At 32.5% G+C, this 22,757-nt stretch overlaps 1 protein-coding gene across 1 annotated transcript in view; it reads right to left on the reverse strand.

Annotated features, from left to right (window-relative positions):
- LOC145263160 (corticotropin-releasing factor receptor 2-like) overlaps positions 1 to 22,757 on the reverse strand; it is an 878,460-nt gene that overhangs the window by 608,536 nt on the left and 247,167 nt on the right. The gene's annotated exons all lie outside the window — the stretch shown is intronic.

The raw sequence follows: 22,757 nt of genomic DNA on the forward strand, positions 1-22,757 counted from the left end.
TTATCCTGAAGATGTCCTCTGAAACAGGGACGAAACGTTGATTTTTTAATAATTTCATTCGTTTTTTTTCTATTTTTTCTTTAAACATAACGTCAACCACCGCTGGTATATTTTTTCATTCCTTATACATATGATAATATATATAATATATATAATATATATATAATATATTTAATATATATACATAATAATATATATATAATATATATATATATATATTTATGTATAATATATACATAATAATATATATAATAGTATATAATAATATATATATAATATATATAATAATATATATAATATATATACATAATAATATATAATAATATATATACATAATAATATATAATAATATATATAATATATATAATATATATATAATAATATATATATAATATATATACATAATAATATATATAATAATATATAATAATATATATAATATATATATATATACATAATATATATAATAATATATCTAATATATATATAATATATATATATACATAATATATATAATAATATATAATAATATATATATAATATATATGTACATAATATATATAATAATATATAATAATATATATATACTATATATATACATAATATATATATAATATATATAATAATATATATATTATATATATGTACATAATATATATAATAATATATAATAATATATATATACTATATATATACATAATATATATAATAATATATATAATAATATATATATATACTATATATATACATAATATATATAATAATATATATAATGATATATATATATATATATATATACATATATATAAAATGGGTTAATAAATTCCAACGAAAGAAAGATGTATATTTAAATAAGGGAGCAGTCACCAACAATGTGTACGTTTATGTACGTTTCAGACGGTCTGATGCGTCCTCGTCAGAAATTATTTTCAAATGAGTAAAAATGGCGATTTTCTTAGTTAGTTTGAAGTTTTTCCAAGGGGTGGAGGCTTGTAAGTGTTTATTATACATTGGTATGCTGAATTTTTATTGTTGATTGATTGTTTTTTTATTTTTTTTATTGCTTTTTTATTTGGTTTGTCCAGAGAGATTTTTACCTCGCTGTAGTCAGTCGCTATCTCTTTCTGCTAATGTGTTTTTCTTTTCCTTTAGGGTGGGGTAGGGTGTGTGTATGTGTGTGTGTGCGTGTGTGTTTATGTGCGCGTGTGCGCGCGTGTGCGCGCGTGTGCGCGCGTGTGCGTTTGCGTTTGCTTTTATTAGTTTGGGAATGTGTATATTGTTTTATAGTATTTTGGGGTTATTTGCTTTCTTAGGAAGGCGGCTGTGGTCCGAGGTCGTTACTAATGTGTATGTGTGGGGAGGGGGGACTGGCTCTTCTGAAGTAAGGGTAGGGGTGCTCTCATTCTATTTTGATATTTATTTTTTGGATTCTTGGATTTTAGTATTGTGATTTTTCGTTTTAGTCTTATATTATGTTTGTTTAGAAAGAGGGGTGTATTTAAAATAGGGATTTTTTAATGTTTCTATTTATTTGTCTCCCCATGTGGGTATGGCCAGACCCAGGATCGGTTCCTAGTGTGAGGAAGATTTTGTTCCCCAGAGGGGGGCATTGGGGGGCGTAGGTATGGGAGGGGGATGATAGAAGGGAAGATAGTCGTTTCAGTCATGAGGGGGTTCTCCTCCCCTGACTGAGGAGGGAGCGAGGTGTTGGAACAGATATTATACTATGGTTAATAATAATATATATATATATAATAATATATATATAATAATAATAATAATAATAATAATAATATATATATATATATATATATATATATATATATATATATGCGACTAAATACCAGTTATACATAAATAAATTTAAAGCTAAATAGTTGGTAATTTTGTAGAATCACTTCCAGCCCTGGGCCGGTTGTTTTCTTGATGTTTCAAGCGTCCTGAGAAATATTTTTATATTAACATCCTAATCATAATCTTATGTATTTTGGAGACAGCACCGATTCTATAAAAATACTAGCTGGTTTCCAAGATGAACTAATTGGTGTATCCTCGGCGAGTGTCCATGCATCCCATCACTATCTCATAAAAGACGCAACCTTCCCGCATTGATGCCAGTTCGTAATGAACAGTTTCATTTATCACGAAGGCAGTGTTTTATTAAGGATGGCTACAGACAACATTCAGCCGTTGACGATTACACGCGTAGAAGGAAAGGGGGAATGCAATAGAGAAACGCGAAGTGACAAGCCGGTCTGTAGAAAGAAAGGATTAAGCTCAATAGAGCGTCGCGCAGATGTCTGTTTTGATGGACCAAAGCGAAGGGGAGATAGAGTGACGTTAGAGTACGCGGTCGGTTCGTCGACTAAGCAGCTCGAACGCTGGTCCAGACCAAAAATAGGAAGTTGACAGGTTTTGTTGACTTTTATACTGGATTTAGTGTTCTGGCTTTCACTTTAAAGGAAGTGACGTCACGGCTCGGGTATGTGTGTGTGCACGTTAGCGTGTGTGTGTGTGTAGGTGCATGAATGTGAGCGTGTGTATGAGGATGTGTATATGCGTGTGTGTGTGTGTGTGTGCGCGCGTATGTGCGTGCGTACTTGTGGGTGTGTATATGTAAGGGAAAACATGTTCAAACAGAACAAAAATGTTTCGCATATCAGATACAATTTTCGCTGCAGATTAATTTTTTGCTAACCTATTCATGTTATATATATATATACATATATATATATATATATATATATATTTATTTTTAAAACAGTAATCTACGTGCATGCATGTTTCGGGGCCCACCCCTCTTCAGCTTTAAACATGCATGTACGTAGATTACTGTTTTAAAAATAAATAAATAAATAAAAATATTATTTGTTTACGTCCAAAATTAAAAATGGGCAATTTAAAAAAAAAAAACAAAGACATCCGATCTTCAAGGTGAAGATGCTAACCTCAATATCGTTTAAAAAAAATCAACAAAAACTACTTGTATGCATATAAATATAACAATTAACTAAATAAAAATTACAGTAGAAACAATAAAAATAAATATAACAGTAAATTATTTCAGCCACCACGTTTTAAAAATATAAAGCTTAACTCGGAGAATAAATGAATTCGTCTAGAAATGCTGGTAAATTTCACATAAATGAATTTCAAAGAATTTCATCATCATCATCTATATGACTACGACGTCGACTCCACCGTATAACTATCACGATAAGTTTACTCAGTATAAACAACATAAGTTTTTTTTCCAATGAATTCGTGAAATCAGGAGGTTTTGTAAATTATGAGTTTTTAGAATTGAGTAATAAATCCTAGTGATATTTTTATTGGAAAAGGTGAAGAAAATCTATGCAATAAAAACTGAGAGTTGCTAGTGGCATGTGTGAAATGAATTATGGAAAGCTGTTGTTTGAGAAACAAAGACAAAGCACATAAGTAAATCCTTATATATATATATATATATATATAATCTTGAACGTTTTTAACCTTTAAAACTATACCAAAAAATTTATCATTCGTTAAAAAAACATTTAGTCAGTAAGTCATTCAATCTCCTGCAATCACTGCATAAACTTGCTCTCTCGAATTCACTATAGTACCAGTAATAATTTATTTTTTAAGGGATTATCAGTTGTTTACCATGAAACACTGTTTTGGGGATTTAAAAACAAAACACCACCTCCCTTAATCTTAGGAAAAAAAACATGTTACAAATATTAGATCTAGTTTCCTATTCTTAATTACTTTATATAACCTATTCATGTTATAAAAATGAATTTCTTACCCGTGAGGTTCATCTTTTTCCAGATTCAAAATGGATATATTTTTTTAATTTATTGTATTTATAAGATTAGGATTAATCCATTTGACTACTTATCACCCCCACTATGATTAGTATTTTGTATACTTACATTCTTATTTATTGAAAAGGTTAAAAATATTTATACATACACTTCTTTTTTATAAATACATTTTATACTTTACTAATGAAGTTTTGGATTTCCTTTACTAATATATTCTGGTTAATTTTAAACGATTCAAAAGCATCAGAATAGCAAACAAATGCTTTATTTAACTTTTTAAACATTTTAGTTTTATCCCCACCTTGTTTTATCATCCTTATTACTAAGCTAGAAACTGGTGGTATAAAATCTATTAATTTTAAAGTAACGCGAACTATTCTCAAAAACTCTGACATAATGGTTCCATAAAACATAAAAATAGGGAAGGTACTATCTCTATGCGGCATACGCACTATTTGAAAGGGGAAAGAGTTTCTTTTATCAAATATTTTATAAAGAAGGATCCCATCCTCAAGTTTTATATTTAAATCCAGAAATGTAGCCTGTTGTCCCTTTGTGTTCACAATTCACTGGTTACTTTTAATGCATCTAAAACCAAGCTTCTCTCTTTACATCATCAACATTCGGATCCACATCTGGCATCAATTGAAATGAATGGCTCTCGTCTTCAGGAGGCCTCAAGTTTTGACAAGCTTCTTGGCTTGACCATTACTCCTGATCTCAAATGGAACACGTACATCAAATCTGTTGCCAAGGCCGCTGGAAAAATGGTGGGATCCTTCTATCGATCCGGTAGATATCTCACTGCTGATGTTATTCTCTATCTATATAAGAGCCAGGTACGTCCAAGGATGGAATACTGTTGCCACATCTGGGCAGGAGCTGCTAGAAAGGACTTGGCCTGCCTTGATAGAGTTCAAAATAGACTTCGTAGCCTCGTAGGAGATGTCCTTTTCTCTTCCTTGCAACCTCTATCTCACAGAAGAGATGTTGCGAGTTTGTCTCTGATGTATCGTTATTTTCATGGAAAGTGTTCGACTGAGCTTCAATCTATGGTCGCCCCTCGCCAAACTTTCGCATTTTTTAAAAAATTATTTCGTCTTCCTTATACTGACGCATCTTTAAGGTATCATTATCTACATTTCCTAAACTATTATATCCATTACTTTTAAATTTTTTCAATTATTTGTATAGAAAAAGACGACTGACAACATATTTCTTAGTACTTCTCCTATGCAAATTCATGCGTTTATTTAGAGTTTATTTACAGTTTCCCCTACATGAATTACAATTTTTACAGGACAACAGGTAGACTAAATTTTGGGACCTACATGACAAATCTTCTTTAGACTGATTTATAACTGAATAAATTTTATTAGTCACATTTGACTTATATTCTTTCGATGTTATAAGAATATTACAAGTTTTACATAAGGGTGCTCCACAAGGAGCAACATTAAAATTATTTTCGGCCGAACAATTCCCATTTGCCACTTCGAAAGAAGGAGTTCCTACTTCTATATTACTCATGACAACGGCTTGACCCTGTCGAGATATATCCGACCTCCTTGGTGGTAAACCCTAGGGGAACTCACTAGTTCTGAGGACTACCTAGATCTAGCTTGCAATCTAGATTTAGTTACCATATTTAAAGTTATTTTATATAATTATTTTTGTGTTTTATCAGTAAAAAAACTTAAGTACTTTTGGTACCAGAAAAGTATTTCAATAAGAGGAAGGAATCCTAGCCGTATATATTCAAATACCCAATATATAGTCTTGGACGTTTTTAACCTTTAAAACTATTAAAAAAATATTATTCGGTAGAAAACCATTTAGTCAGTAAGTCATTCAATCACTTGCAATCACTTCATAAACTTGTTCTCTCGAATTCACTATAGTACCAGTAATAATTTATTTTTTAATGGATCATCAGTTATTTACCATGAAACACTGATATAAATATATATATATTTACTTTCAATTTATTTATATATATGTGTATATAATATATGCATATATATATATATATATATATATATATATATATATATATATATATATATATATATATATATATATATATAAGGCATTTTTCTGTGTATATGTGTTCGTTCTCTATGGACCCCGAAACGTCTAGACCGAAATTTCACACAAACTTACTTCATGTGTCTGTGAGTGTCCTTACATAAGCTCTGTATCGCAATACCTCCGATAAGTATAAAAAAGTGATAATCATAAAAAAATAAAAGCGAGATAATATAATTTATTTATTGCAGACTATTATCCTCATCTTTTTTAGTTGTTGTTTCACGACGTTTCTTACAACTACTCATCTGGCCTTCGTCAGGTGATAACCGCGACGGGGATAAGAATTCCGAATCTCCTGACTGCATCCTCAGCAATTATTGCCTTCCATAGTTGTCGTCTCGTCTTACCAGTTTTTGGCCAAGTAAGTTTCTGGCTGTCTTTAGGTAGGATTGAAACCGCTATCTTACGACAATTCTCACCTGACGCAGTGGATAGAGACGTTGAATCTCTACGGTTACCATCTGACGAAGGCCAGAAGAATAGTTGGCCGGAACGTCGCGTAACAATAATTAAAAAAAGATGAGGATAATAGTCCGCAATAAATAAAATTAATAAATAATACTCATCTGAATAATGAAGTCCAATTCAATAATATATAGACAATATTATGTTGACAAAAGTTAACACCCTAATACCGGCTAACACACAAGTGCAATTTAGACGTTTTATCACGACACCAACAGAAGGTCCCGAATCTAAAATAAACAGTAGGTTCTTTGATAAGACAGAGGTGCCTTTGAAACGAATGTTTGTGCTCAGCGCTGTTCATTGGTGGGTTCCTGACCAGAGCATGGAATCAATCAATTTGATTTTTAAAAATTAACCTATTCTGATGACAATAAACATATTGAAGATGTGGAATAGTCGATGGCCATAATTAAATCCCGGACAACGTCGGATATCCTTCCTATTATATATATATATATATATATATATATATATATATATATATATGTATATATATATATATTACTAGCAGGGGTTACCCGGCGTTGCCTGGGTGATCGGCCGCCTTCCCACTCCGAGGGGTAACAAAAAAAGTCACCCCTCTGGATTTACATGCTTGGTGCCGGCCTCCCCCCTTCAGGGAGAGACAATCCCCAAGCCCACCTTCAGGGAGGAGGGTGCCTGGAAGCTTCTCCCCCCCCCCAAAGAAAAAAGTCACCTCCTCCTGGCCTCTTCGCCCCCCCCCACCCTTGGGGGGGGGACACCGGCTCCCTCCTTTGGGGGAGAAACTGCCAAGCTCCCCCCCTTCGGGTGAGAAAATGCCAGGCTTCCCCTTTTGGTGGGGGAATGGTGGCGTGGCCTTCGTTATAAAGATGGCCGGCCAGCTGAAAAAATGACGTCATCGCCGACGTCCCAACAAGCAAGATATGTGGAACTCTTAGACTGTCAATAATGAACAGTAATTTTTACAGACAGCGTTACAAAACTTCAAAATTGGATTGAAATAAAGAACACGATGATTTATACTGAAACTCATCTAATATTAATAATAAAAAAATAATAGAAAAACACAAGTTGTTTGTTTAAGTATTATAAGCAATTGAATATTTCGTTGTATTATAGATTTTAAAGATTAGAATGCGTTCTTTAATTACTTATTAATTACATTTTAAAAAGTGAAGGAACACGATTTGATTTGTAGTAAACTTGAAGTTTATTTAATACAATTAAATGAAAATTATGCATGTAAGATTATGAATATTTGAAGCAGAACACAAGCAAAACATTTGATATGAGTTAAGACAATAAACAAATATTAAAATTAAACTATATTTTTAATCAAAATGAATTTTTTTAAAATCAAAATGAATGTGGGTTTGTATTACTGTACACATAGATTCGAAAAAGTTGTCAAAAAACAAATATATAACAAATAAATGTTATCAAAGGCAAGATAAGTTACTTTTTTACCAAACTGGATATATTTTTCGTGTTTTTATTCAATGTAACATGCTTATTCAGCTCGAAAGCCATACAGTGTTTACCGATCTATGTATTGAAAAATTCAAGATGGCGTCTGACTCCCTCTTTAACACGGTAAGTTTGGGAAAAGGTGTTATAAATAAAAAACTGGATAAAATACTGTTAAAAACTCGCTCAATATATGTTACCATGACATAGCTTGACATATATTCGGCGGGGTTTTAATAGTATTTTTTCTAGTTTTTTATTTATAACACCTTTTCCCATACTTACCGTGTTAAAGAGGGAGTGAGGCGCCATCTTGAATTTTCCAATACATCGGTAAACAGTGTATGGTTTTCGAGCTGAATAAACATGTTACATTGAATAAAAACACGAAAAATATATCCAGTATGGTCGAAAAGTAACTTATCTTGCCTGTGATAACATTTATTTGTTATATATTTGTTTTTTGACAACTTTTTCGAATCTATGTGTACAGTAATACAAACCCGAATTGAACTTAAGACCACGAGTGAACGCGCGTTTTTTTTTTAGTTTAGTTTCGTATATATATATATATATATATATATATATATATATATATATATATATATATATATATATATATATAAGTATTTTTAAATTTTATCTTTCTAGCTTAAAAAAAAAGTTTTAAAATTTTATCAGCCGGCATAATTTATTTTTAATATTGAAAAATTTCAGGAAAATTAATTTTTGCTAGATTTTCAAAACATGTGTGTCAACAGCTTAAAAAATTGTCTCTTCAAAAGAACATGTTTTAAAGAGGACGCTAGTCAACGTGTGTGTGTGTGTGCGTGTGTGCGACAGCGTTTGTTTTCGTGTTGTGTGTACGTGTGTGCGGCTAGCGCCAGAATGGCGGACGTGGTGTCGGAGGTTGGAAGTTTCGTAATTTTGTAATTTGTAAATGGCAAGTTAGAAAAACAATAAACCCTTCCAAGATTTACAATAAATAAGGCCATAGTATTTTATGGTAAATTTAAGAGCGTAAGAACCATAGTTTTTTAGGAGATGTGATTATTGGATTAACCAATCAGAAATCTTCTGTGGCACACACATCTCTGTTTTTATAGATATATAGATAGATTTACGATAATAATTACTAAATACTAATTATTAAATATTTACTATATATATATATATATATATATATATATATATATATATATATATATTGGAAGCAGGTTATTATTCAGACACATCTGATTGAACACGACGGACGGACTTATTCTTTTTTCCGATCTTTATGGATAATTTTTCAATTTGCCGGGCGGTCTTTTTAATTTCAGTAGGTAACTTATACAGTATGGCACTCAAAGGTTATTGTTCGGTCATATTCTTCTCGAGAACTTTCTATCGGTGTATCCGATTATCTTCAGGCGCGATTGTTATTATTTTAGTTTTCGTTTTCTTTGAGGCTTCGTGTAATTATAATTTTTTTTTATTGGCTATAAAAGTGGGTACAGGAGGGTTGGGGCGAATTATTTTTATTTTATTTTTTAATTTCAATTTTCTTATTACATAGTTTATTTATTTAGTTTCTAGTTAGGTATTAAATACTGTTAATTTATCCCGGTATTAAATGAGATCCGGTTCAAAAAGGGCTGTCGTTTTTTAATAAGTATGGGTTCTAGTAATTTTAGTCGTCGTGTGCAGGTGTAAAGATATGTGATTTTAGTATTGTTAGTTAAGATATTTCTAATGTCAGACGACTGTAGATTTTTAACGTGGGATATTAGATGTTGTTTTATGGCACTATTGTCAGCTAAATAATAGGTTATTCGTTACGAGAGTGTTGTTGTTGTATGGCTAATGTATGCGTTGTATAAAATTTTAGAGTGGGTTCGGAGACATTCTTCGAAGGGCCGAACAACAACCTTTGGACGTCATTTTGTATAAGTGACTTACTGAAATTAAAAAGACCGCTCGGAAAACTGAAAAATTATCCATTATGATCGGACAAAAGAATATATATATATATATATATATATATATATATTATTAATATTATTTACTATAATTATTATTAAATACCAATTATTAAATATTTACTATATATATATATATATTTATATATATATACATATATATTTATATATATAAGCATATTCTCGTTGAGGCAATGTTATTAAAAGAACGAAATATTATTTTCTTTTTTACCTTTTCCAATCTCCGAATTCCGAATTTTTAAAAATATTTTTTATTAAAGTTTCGTCTTCCTCAGGCAAATTATGCCATTTAGGTTCTTAAATTTACGTTTGGTATTACATGTGTTCAAATTTATATATTTTGTAATGGTCACGTGTTGGAGTGGTTAATTAAATGGGTCGACAATTTTTAACGAGGGAGGTTTATTTTAATATTTACATTGTGTTCGCAGTATTATCTCATCATTGTAATGCATATAATACTAACATTGCTCTGACTATTTCAATTATTCGGACTACTGTTCTCATATTGACATTTATTTTCACAACCTTTACCTTCTTTAGGTATATCTTGTCAAACGTAGAATTGCCTTAAATATATGGTAATATATTCAGCTTTTAAAAAGATCGTAAAATGTCAGTGAATTAAAATCGCAAACGATGGCTTTTATTGTCGATGGAAGTAAAATGAGAGGAGAGTGCTATTTTGGTGGAGGTTGAGATTCGATTTTGACGAGGAATAAAAAAAAGAATGAAGACTTGATAGCGAGTGTTTATTTCGAGATTGTGATGTGACCATAGAAATTGATTCCATTTGTTACAGAAGCGATGGAGAAACAAAAATAGATTTGCCGCAGTTTCAAAATCACCGCCTCTATTCATCTTTCTTTCTTCTTTCTTTCTTCGCTCCCGCTGTACTCTTCGCCTTCACTTACCTTAAACAAAGGACGCGTTTGGCTAATACGAGATAAACGTATGAACGTATCTGAGTTCAGTGAATACATTCACCTTCCCTTTCCTTTTATTATCGACTTCGCTATGCACGTCGGAATTCAAATATATCAAACAAAACAGGCAATTGACTTTTTTAATTTTTAGATGAAATTAATTTAAATGGAATCATCAAACACCCAAGCTACTTTTAATTGCATAAATTTCGTTCTGGAATTAATAGAGTCGTTTGTTTGTCTTATTGGGAGCGATGCCGCTAACATTACACTAGCCAAATGAATACAGTCAGCTTCGGCCCAACCTGGAAGTTTCGGCCGGGAGTAGGAGGAGGCGCCCGAAGCGACGACTGACGATACCAGTCACGTCGACCGAATCCATCAGCAGAAGGATTCCAGCGACATCAGCTGTTCAAATAGCCTTTATCAGGGCTAAACAACCAGCCCTTATAAGGGCTAATATATTTTTCACTAATGCGATTCAGTACTGTTTGCCCCCTGAGACCCACCTGCAGCAAACTTCACTCCCAGTCTCCAGCATTTCCAGCTTACTCCAACAGTTTCCTGCTCATTCCCACAGCCTTCCAGCCCACCAGCTTCTTCTTGCAGCTTTCCTGCAACCTCGCTCCTCCGGTCTACAACCTGTCTTGCACCTCTGGTCTGCTACGTCGCTCGCATCTTGTTCCTTCGGTCTGCGAACTCGTCTGCACCTGGCTCCCTACCGATCACCCATTCCTTAACACTGATCCTCCGTTCTGAGTGTCGTCCGTTCCTTAACACTGACCCCTAAGTTCTCAGTGACGCCTGGTACTTAACACTGACCCCGCGTTCTCAGTGTTCACCGTCCGTTCCGGATCGCCCTAATGTCCAGCCGGTCGTTCCAGACCCATCGAGCAACCCTGAACCACGCTACGTCTAGAGTACCTGTTCCAGACCTCCAACCTTAGCCTCCAGTGACGTGCGACCTTCCGGGCGACCAGCATCCAGATTATACGATTTTTCGCTTCTTTAACCAAATAATCCGTGTCTGTCATTCTTCGTGGCCTTTGTTTGCTGTTTAGTTTTTGCCCGTGTTTACTTTGTTAGTTGTTGGGTCGATTGTCCCCGGATAACAGGCCCCACAACAGATTCATGAAACAATATAAGTATTCTTCTAGATTGTATATTCTATGCTTTATTGTTCAGCCAATATATTAACGTCATTAATTTAAGTTTACTCGGAAATGATATAATTCTACTTGCTTACGAGTCCTTTTTTGCTTTCTTTCTTTATTTCTTTCTTTTAATTTCCATATAAACGGAAATGGCGTCATGCTACTTCGTACGGTACGCGCATCTTTTTCTATTTCTTATTTTCAATGTTATTCGTTTATTGTTCTTTCGGTTTATCTTTTTTCTTCTTTCTGTTACATTATTAAGCTCTCTTTCTTCATCACTTTGTTTCCCACTCTCACGCCCGTTCATTTATGTTGCAGGCTTCTGTCTTTCGTTTGTTATTTCCTGCATTTTATGACAGACAAGCCAAACATATTTTTTATCACGCTAATTATTAAGAGCCTTAATTCACGTAATTACTAAGACGCTTTTCACAAGTTATAGTGGAATAAGATTAATTTCGTTTAATTCATACTTGTTTACCTACTCCGCCAATCTAGCTTGTTCAGTAATGATAATTCCGATTTTGTTTGCATGAAATGTTTCACAACTTTATTCTGTTATTTAAAAACGTAAACTTACACCCAAACAAAGACAAAAGGCAAGTGCTTTGAAAGAAGGATATTAAAAAAGAAGACATTTTAAACACAAAAGAGATCCTAAAACTACAGCGGGACAAAAGTAGAGAAAATCAGAATGACACACAGAAGTTTTACTGCTTCCTTACATAGCTGAACTAATATTGTAAGGGAATGTTTCAACATGCGCAGGGTATTTCTTTCTTTTCCGTAGCGGGAACTTGTAGTATAAGGCAAAGAATGATAAGCTGGTATCCTAAAATAGCCTTAGTAGTCCCGTTGTATTTCCCGATTGAAGCTCCTTCGACAGAAAGAAACACACCCCACCAAAAAAAAAAAAAAAAAAAAGAAAAAGCAAGGCCCGGGATAGTGCACCCCTTAGAACTACCCAGAAACAATTCCTCAACCCGATATATAAATGTCATCTGAAATAAGCTAATTTCCGTCTAATTGTCGGGAACGGGCCCTTAACTTGTTTCTTCGAGTCAAGATTTTTTAAGATAACAAAAGTTTAAGAAAAACTGCTTAACAATCACTGATAAGAAAGCCATGCGAAGCCAGACAATATGGTGGAATTGTTGAAACTATTATTCCGTGTCCTCTAATATAAATTCGAACGGATTCAGTAAGTTAAAACACTTGAAGACAGAAAAATAAATTATGTGCTAAAATATAAATGATTCCAGTCGAGATACAAACGTGCAAAAACAGCAAATTCTTTCACTCGAAACTACCATACCTGGGCTCAATTATCTTTCGATAATACATATCGGTCGAACAAACAAAAATCTTATTTCCTGTGTTTTTAGTAAACCTGTTGGTATTTTTATGTGGAAGTCTGATGACCTTTCCATCTTCTCAGTATAAAAGTCAATCGGATGAAGATAGATACCACAATAACATGGTCATCTCGAATCTTTAGCAAGCATCTCAACTATCTTACTTCTCAGACTCATTATAAACAAAGCTTTAAATTCTATCTTTCAAGCTAGGATTTAAGTGTAGTTTATGCGTTGTCTCTAGACAATAATTCTTGCTTGAAGCAATTTTAATTTTTGCCGAAATCCAGAATGGTTATTTTTGGGAACTGGATTTATCCTGCATTAAAATCCGAATTTTCTAACTTTTCCGGGGGATAAATAGGAACCGCATATCATGTTAGACATTGATTTTGTCTCATTTGTGTATTTTTGTTAATATGCTGATATTTACCTATCTATTTATTTTGAACTGTTCCATTTTTTTCTATCGATGTTTAATTCCATTCACTTTTTTTCTGTTTGATTTATGATTTCGTCTTTTATTTGATTATTTTTCTGTTTTGTTTAAATGTTTCGTTTTTTGAATTTTCTATACTCATACATTCATATTCGTGTGCTCTTTTCTATTCACGTTTTTAAAACTTTTGTTTTCATTCACGTTTTTAAAACTTTTGTTTTCATTCACGTTTTTAAAACTTTTGTTTTTATTCACGTTTTCGTTTGAATCGCTTCATCAATACGCATAGTTCATAAACAGAAAACAAAACGGAAGTGTTTGATTCATCAGTCAATATTCTCGAAAATAGCAAGACGCACTTGAACCATAAATAGCAATGGTGCGTACTTTTACCGAGTTACTGCGATCAGTTTGTGAACGTTTCCAATGAGAAAAGATCGCATCTGATAATCCCCGTAATGAATGATGGACATTACTGTAAACGATGTCTATTATAAAAGATTGTATCAAGAATTAAGGCGTCATCGTATGTTTATAGATTATATCAGCCATTTTTACAATTCTTCATATGTACGAATGAACGTAAAATACACGCAGAGAAATATGTTGCTTCATATACACACATCTTATATAAGCGGCCAATTTAGCAAAATGGTTAAACATCTTTCTAATGAGACGAGAAAGCGGAGTTCAATCCTTAATGAAGTAATACTACCGGCTCAAAAATACTCTTTCGTTTAAACTTCATCATTATAAGGTGAGGCTGATAGGTAATTGAAGTAATACCGGAAAAAGAAGTATCGCCATTCTTTAAACCTCAGTGTAGTTGCTAATGAAAACGGATTCTTTGGGGTTAACCTAGTCTACGACCAATGATTTTACGTTTTTAATATCTAACATATAAAATTATATCAGTTGTATTTGCCAAGTTATACCTAAATAGTAATGCATCTGATACATTGATGTTTGATTCTGACTAAGGATTCTTTCCTTTATAATGTAAACTAAAGTTTTCCCACTCTAATTAAAAAAAATACTTATTACGACTAGGGAGTTCATTTGACTGTGTTTATTTTTGGTTTATGTCCTAAGAACATCCAGCTGCTTCCTAAACTAATAAAAACTATACATGTCTGTTTTGATTTAGAATACAAACAAAGATTTAGTGAACTTACTTGTGTCGGATAATAGAAGATAAATGAATTCGTCTTCCATAAAACAAATTATACACATTTTGTAACCTGCAGTGACAAAAGTTATGGATTTTTCATCCTGCATGAGCGAATATGCATGATGCAAGCGACCTTTTATTATTAACAACAAAGAATTTAAAGATACTTAAGTTTCTCTCATGTACTTAATACATTAGTTCAGAAAATCTGCTTTTCTCTAAAATTAGTTTTTTTCTGTAAACACAATTTTAATGTAAGAAGCGTAAGGTTTCATCTTTAATCAATGTAAAATTTTAATTGTTGTATCCATGGAATAATACACGTTGTCAATTTGTTTTTATAATTTTACCGCATGCAAGCGGACTTACTCATTTATTCTAAATGTATTTATTTGTCTTGTTTGTCAAGCAACCTAATCTGTTAGCACCAGTTTAGGTGGTTTAGAAATTGAGACCTAATTTTCATATTTTAATTTCATCTCCTATCTATCTATCTATCTATCTATCTATTTATCTATCTATCTATCTATCTATCTATCTATATGCTTATCACTTAATTGTCTCCAATTTAATTTCGTCTAATACATACATACATACATACATACATATGTGCGTGTATATTTAAGGAAACAGAAATAAACAGATAAAGCGAGAGATCAGAAGTAAATTGAAATAATATGTCTTTACGTATTATTCATATTAATTTCATTAATCCAGCATCAAAAGATCCTTTGACGTAGATCGTTTCTGAGAGGAAATATTTTTTTTATTAAAACTAACATGTCTCTTTTTTAGCACCGATTCCATTACTATATGGGATAATAAGATTTATAAAACTACTTACCTCCATAATGTTTTGATAAAGACTCTGTAAGAAAATATCCTTTTATTTATTTTCTGGCTGGTTATATGACTATGGTTTCTGCCTTAATAATGTTTTATGTACCTTTGTTGTTTTGTGCAATCTTCTTTTCAATTTTTTCCATCGTTTTGTTTAGGTAAGTTTCACCTTCTAGTAGGATGATTTTTTGCTGATTATTTTTCTTTAGATGATTCTGATGCTGTGTTTCTGGATTTTTCTTCGATATCTGATCAGTTTCTTGATTCTGTAATTACCACTGTAAAGTTGGTTGCTAAAGTTCTTGCTGGTCTTGAACAATTTAAAACGTTCAATCCTGATTTGATTAATGTTCTTGTTCTCAAACGTTGTCTTCTTCTTTTATCCCCTCGAATCTATTCAATCTCAGTTATGTTCTAGTTCTTGTTAAAATAAATCCTCTGTTGTCTCTATCTTTAAAATTGATGGTGATCAATCTGCCCCAACTAAATATCGTCCTGTTAATATTTTATCTGTTATTAGCAAAGATTTTGAGAGGTTGGTCAACGGTCAGCTTGTTCATTTTCTGGAAAGTCTTGGTCGCTATCGGTAATAATGTTCAGTATGACTTTTGTTGTTTTTTGTTCAACATCTGATTTACAAACTGTTCTAACTTGATGAATTTGTAGATTTATGGATAATTCAGCAGAGTGTCACGCCATTGTTCTCGATAGAAATGAGCTTTCAGAGAATATTAAGAAAATGTACTTTTATACTTATAACACCACTTGTAATTCTGGTATTGATTAGCTCCCATCTTTTTCGGATCTGTTAAAATATGCAGCTGATCTAGAAGTCGACCTGGATTCACTTACAGATTGGAGTAAGAAATTGTTTTGTTCAATCCTCTTTTGTCGTATATCCTAACCAAGTGTCCAGTTCAGCGCATCTGATTTTGAATGATTTTCATTTCAATACTAGTACTATTTGATCGGTCAAGAACTACAGTGTCAGGCGTTAGAGTCCTCCAGTTAATAATAAGTATTCTCCGAATACAACTTTGGTGAAACCTTTCCAATAACTTGAGATGCCTTCTAGATGTTGTCCAAGTCATATAGCAGTGTAGTGATAATGCATGCTTCGTAAACATGAAATGCTTTGTGTTTGATGAGATTCCCCGATCTGAACATTTCTCGAATATGCCCAAAACTCGCTTTGGCTATTCTGTGATTTATCTCAGCATCAAGCGTACAGTCCTGACTTTGCGTACTACCCAGATAAACAAAATTGTCTGTGACCTTTAACTTATCATCAACCAAGATGTTAGGTTCAACATATGGTATTCGTATAGGAGGGGAATACATAAAATATATTTTTTGATTTCAAATGATGTATTTTCAAATAAGTTTTTGTTATAATACCTTTACTTTATATGTTATTTTAAATAGCGTTTTCGCTCTGTTTAATTGTTTAAATCACAATGGTCTTCAAAAATCATGTCTACTGTTCAGCACGTTGAATACAAGATAGAAAAAAGCAAATTGCACAATATTCTGATTTTGAATGATTTCAATACTAGTACTATTTGATCGTTCAGGAACTACACTGTCAGGCGTTAGAGTCGTCCAGTTAATAATAAGTATTCTCCGAATACAACTTTGGTGAAACTTTTCCAATAACTTGAGATGCCTTCTAGATGTTGTCCAAGTCTCTGACCCATATAGCAACTTAGTGATAATGCATACTTCGTAAACATGAAATGTCTTGTTTTTTGATGTTATTCCCCGATCTGAACACACGCGTTTCTCCCATTTGCCAAAAGCAGAATTGACTTTGCCTATTCTGTGATTTATATCAGCATCAAGCGTACAGTCCTTACTCAGCGTACTACCAAGATAAACAAAATTGGCCTGACATTTAACTTCTTACCATCAACCAAGTTGTTTTCAGAACGTTGTTCTTGAACTTTTATTTGCAGATGATGCAGACCTTGTTTCACATTCAGAAGCAGATACATAGATGATTATGGACAGTTTATAGGAAGCGATATTATTGCAAAGCTTTCGGACTTACCATCAGCCACAAGAAAACATATGTTATGTATTCTTCTTCTATAGGAATGCCATATGTTGAACCAAACACACACGCACATACACACACACACACACACACACACATATATATATGTATACATATATACACATAGATATAAAGACATAAAATTCGGTACATGTATAAGTTTATTGCATTTATATGTACACACTTCACACCTAAATTCACACCTAAATTAATCAAATAATACAAATGCCATAAAAAGATACGAAAGCCGTGTGTTAAATTTCAAATACATTCGATTTTTGTGTACTTTAGAAAATAGGTATTAAAAATCGATTGATAATTACTCCTGAAATTGGAATAAAGATTCTAAGAGTGATGCAAAACTGTTGGAGGAATTATTTTACCCGTCTGGGGACAGATTATATATATATATATATATATATATATATATATATATATATATATATATATATATACTAGCATGTATACCCTTCGTGGCCCGGGTCGACATAAAGTTCCGTTTCGAACATACCTACTATACTAAGGGTATTAATCATTTTCATCGGGTGTAACGTCGATACCTCCCACAACAATTTCACAAATAAAAGAACAGATAAAAACATGTAAATGTAATCGCCCCCAAAAGACGTACATGCTACTCTCTCCATCAGGTGAGATTCTAACAATAGTAAAAATCGTTTATTCATGGGCGTCCGAAATGGCTACCCTTGAAAATATGCGAAGAGAATGCGGTACTATATCGGAGCACACTTACACATTTCCTATCTTCTCCCTCTTTGCCGTCGATGGCCGTTCAACAGTCGACCGAAGTAAAAGATTCTTAAGTAAATATCCTTATCTCAAAAAAGTTCTTCTACCGGCAATGAACTGTCGTAAAAAAATAAAATAAAAAAATATTAAGTTTTCTTGAGAAAAAAAACTAAATTTTTTTCCTGTACTTTCATCTAACAATTTACGCTATTCTTAAACACATTTTTATGTATTTTTTTAATATATATATATATATATATATATATATATATATATATATATGTATATATATATATGCATATATAAAATTTCTGTGTCCCCCCCCCAAAAAAAACTTGGCTGAACAAAAATCTTGAAAAAAAAAGACTTGTACTTTAACCTAAGAATTTACGGTTAAAAAAGTAAAGCTTTCATTTTTTCTTGAAGGAGTAAAGCAAATTTTTTGCTGATAAATATTTTGCCAAATAAAAAAAACAAAGCAAAATATATAAAATAAAATAAATAAAACTATTTTCAGTCCTTTAAAGGTAGGTTTTTGTTATTTTTGATTATTTACATTTGTATTTTTCCCAGTTTGTTTGTTTTAAAGCGTCTGTTAGAACGATTGGCTTCAACCGATAATTACCGGTCTCGCCCGATCCATGCTTGACGGAAAATCCCGAAAATCCGGGTAAAATTTTGCAAGAGTATCGAATATTTAAAAATAAATCAAAACATCTTTCTGTCTAAACGAACTTATTTTTGCACGCTAGAAACGTCTCGCGATTAACAAATTAATTTATTTGAGAAGAGTTTGTTTTTTTATCTTTCGAACTTCGGAACGTATAAAAAACTAATCAGGGGAAATAACTCTACTCGTTTCATAAAAAAATCGATGTCGGAAGTAATAATTCCAAATAAATTTAATTAAATATATTATCAATATAATTGGTATTTAGGGCTGATGAAATAACAATCTTAAATAGAACACTTAAAGCAACCATTTCGCTAGAAACTTTAACTAACACACAGCTATTTAGTACAATTGATTTTCCTTAATATAATAAACAAATGAGGTAATCTCTTAATCGTATATTTTTTAAAGAATCATTCTATATATAGAAATAAATTGAATACTAAACTAACGGAACTTTTGTATATATTAATTAAATTGTGAACAAACAAACGAATAGACAGACAGAAATACGAATTTATATATATATAATGTATATATATATATACATATACATTATATATATATATACAGACACGCATTCATACATATATATATATATGAATAAAAAATAATTATAGTAATTATGTCTGTCCTATTAAAACGCTATCCTTATCCTTGAGCACTGTACGTTTAAATGAAAACAATCGGTCACTTACCCCACATGCGTAAATCATGATATTAAAATCACTTGATCACTCTAGACTTGCCTGTATAACATTTACGTACATAAATGTTAATTTCAACTTAATTCTGAACGTATATACCATTCACTGGACAAGACGGGGGAGGGCAGAGCGGTAGCTCTAGATATATCTAAGGCTTTTGACAGGGTATGGCATGAGGGTCTCCTCAGTAAAATCAGATCATACGGTATCACTGGTAGAATACTTAACATAATTAAATCCTTCTTAGATAAGAGAAAAATCCAGGTTGTCGTCGACGGTCGTACATCTAAACAATATGATATAAATGCGGGGGTGCCCCAGGATTCTATCCTTGGACCTCTATTGTTCCTGATATTCATAAATGACCTCCCCGACAACATTGCCTCTTAGATGGGTATATATGCTGATGACACTACACTCTATGGCAAACACGACAGGAAGACGAATGAACACATTTCTAAAGAAAAGGCAGAAACACTAGAGGAAGACCTCCAATCTGTAGTGGAATGGGGACAAAAGTGGTTGGTCGCGTTCAATGCTGCCAAGACTAAACTAGTTTCATTCAATAATTACAAGAAACCCTCTCTACCACCCATAGCAATGGCCAACGACTCTTTATCTGAGAGTCCATCTTTCAAACTCCTTGGCCTAACGTTCACAGGAAACATGAGTTGGAACAATTACATTGAAGGCATTGCCAGGGCCGCTGCAAGAAAGGTGGGCTCTCTCTACCGTGCTAGACAACTACTAACATCCGAAAGTATACTGTACCTCTATAAGGCCACCATTCGCCCATGTATGGAGTATTGCTGTCACACTTGGGCTGGTGCATCTGCTACTAGTCTCTCACTTCTTGACAAGGTTCAAAAGAGAGTCGCAAACCTGATAGGCCCTGAACTGGCATCTAAGCTTCAGCCTCTGTCCCATCGACGAAATGTTGCATCCCTCTGCCTTTTCTACAAGTATTTTAGTGGTGAATGCTCTGACGAACTGCAATCACTTGTGCCCCCACGACGTGAGCACCCTCGACAAACCCGACAGGCTGCTAAATCCAACCCTCACACTGTAGAGATCCCTAGATGTAAAAGATCTTTTTACTCCAATAGTTTCTTCCCCAGAACCGCTAGACTCTGGAATTCCATTCCAGGTCCCTGCTTCCCCAACAGTACTGACGTGCAGAAGTTCAAGTGTAACGTGAACCGACACCTTGCTGCCCAAATCCCTACATAGTACCCCAGTAGTTGTTGCCCCTGACAGTAGCCCCCTACACCAAAGTGGCAATTTGCCTTGTTTGGGGTGAAAATGTAAAAAAAAAAAAAAAAAAAAAAATTCTCGCCGTGGTTCTCGCGGCTGAATGGCATGTTCTTTGCTAATGCACTAGTTTCTGCAGGTATTAAAAATAATTATATATATATATATATATATATATATATATATATATATATATATATATATATATATATATATATACAGAGAGTGAGAGAGAGAGAGAGATAGAAAATAATATCTTAACAAAATTCTTAACAATTATTTTTATACAAACTTACATTCTCTTCAATTCCTGTCAGTTGAAAAATTCGAACCGAGATAAAAGTTACCCTTACCTTCATAGGAAGTATCTTACATGCAAGCTATCAAATATGTGAGAAAGGTTTTTATATAATTGCCACATCAGCGATCAAGTAAACAGTTTGAACGTTTTCAAGATAGGAAGTCGGAATATTGAATTTGCGCTTAGGTTGACCACTTATTCTTAAAGCAGATTTCATATATATATATATATATATATATATATATATATATATATATATATATATATATATATATATATAGAGAGAGAGAGAGAGAGAGAGAGAGAGAAAGAGAGAGAGGGGGGCGGAGAAATGAGGCAAAACATAAACTAAAGGCATGCAAGCCACTGTTTACTAATTAAAAACTATTTAGTCAGGTTGACTTGAGTTCTGATTAGAAATAATCAAAGGAGGCAGCAGATCGCCATTGTTATTTGCAAGGAAATGACATTTCATTTGCATGGGATATTTGCCAAGAGAATACGACTTCTCACCCTTTTCATTAACTTCTCTGCCAATAAAAAAAAATAGGCCACTCAATCTGCGACATAAAAACCGCTGCCTAAGTATAAAATATGTGTATGTGTGTTCAGTGTAGGATTTGCTGTTGTTAAAAATCGATTTATAAATATTTATTTTGATATATCTAATACAACACCACATTAGATAATATTTAATGTTTCTAGTGCCAATTCTTAAGTTATTTAATACATTTAAGGTTTCCTAATTTTGGTTCAGATATTAACTATGGCCAAGTTAGTAGACGGTTTAGGAGATAATTCCCTTTTGGTTAGCTGATTTACATCATTGAATAAGTTTCACGTCTACAGTGGCTTATATAGCATTACAAAAATGCTTTGATTTGTTCGTAAGAAAGTATATATATATATATATATATATATATATATATATATATATATATATAACAGTTGTATAGTAGAGGACTGATGATCAAGATACATAATTGTGAATTAAAAATCAGTTTTAAAAGAAAAAACAAATAAAATAAACTCGATTGTACGATCGTTTCGGAAAAGATGTTCATTTTATTTTAATTGACAATAAGTATTAACAATAATTTGACAAAAGTTTTGTCCTTTAAAACATAGTCTCCTCATCAGCAAAACACTAAGTAATTATTTCAATTCAGAGACAAAATATAACAGCATGCAACAAGATAGACTGACTGAACTTAAAACAAACTTTCTAATGGAGATAAAAAAGGAATATTTGCCTTACTCACGGCTAAAATGCTAATTTTATTTTGCTGTCTTTTACATCCCCCTCCTATTTTTGTTGATGAGAAGACTCAT

This window comes from Euprymna scolopes, chromosome 38 (genome assembly GCF_053919585.1).
Source record: "Euprymna scolopes isolate OS-2025 chromosome 38, ASM5391958v1, whole genome shotgun sequence".
NCBI classification, from domain to species: Eukaryota; Metazoa; Mollusca; class Cephalopoda; order Sepiida; family Sepiolidae; genus Euprymna; species Euprymna scolopes.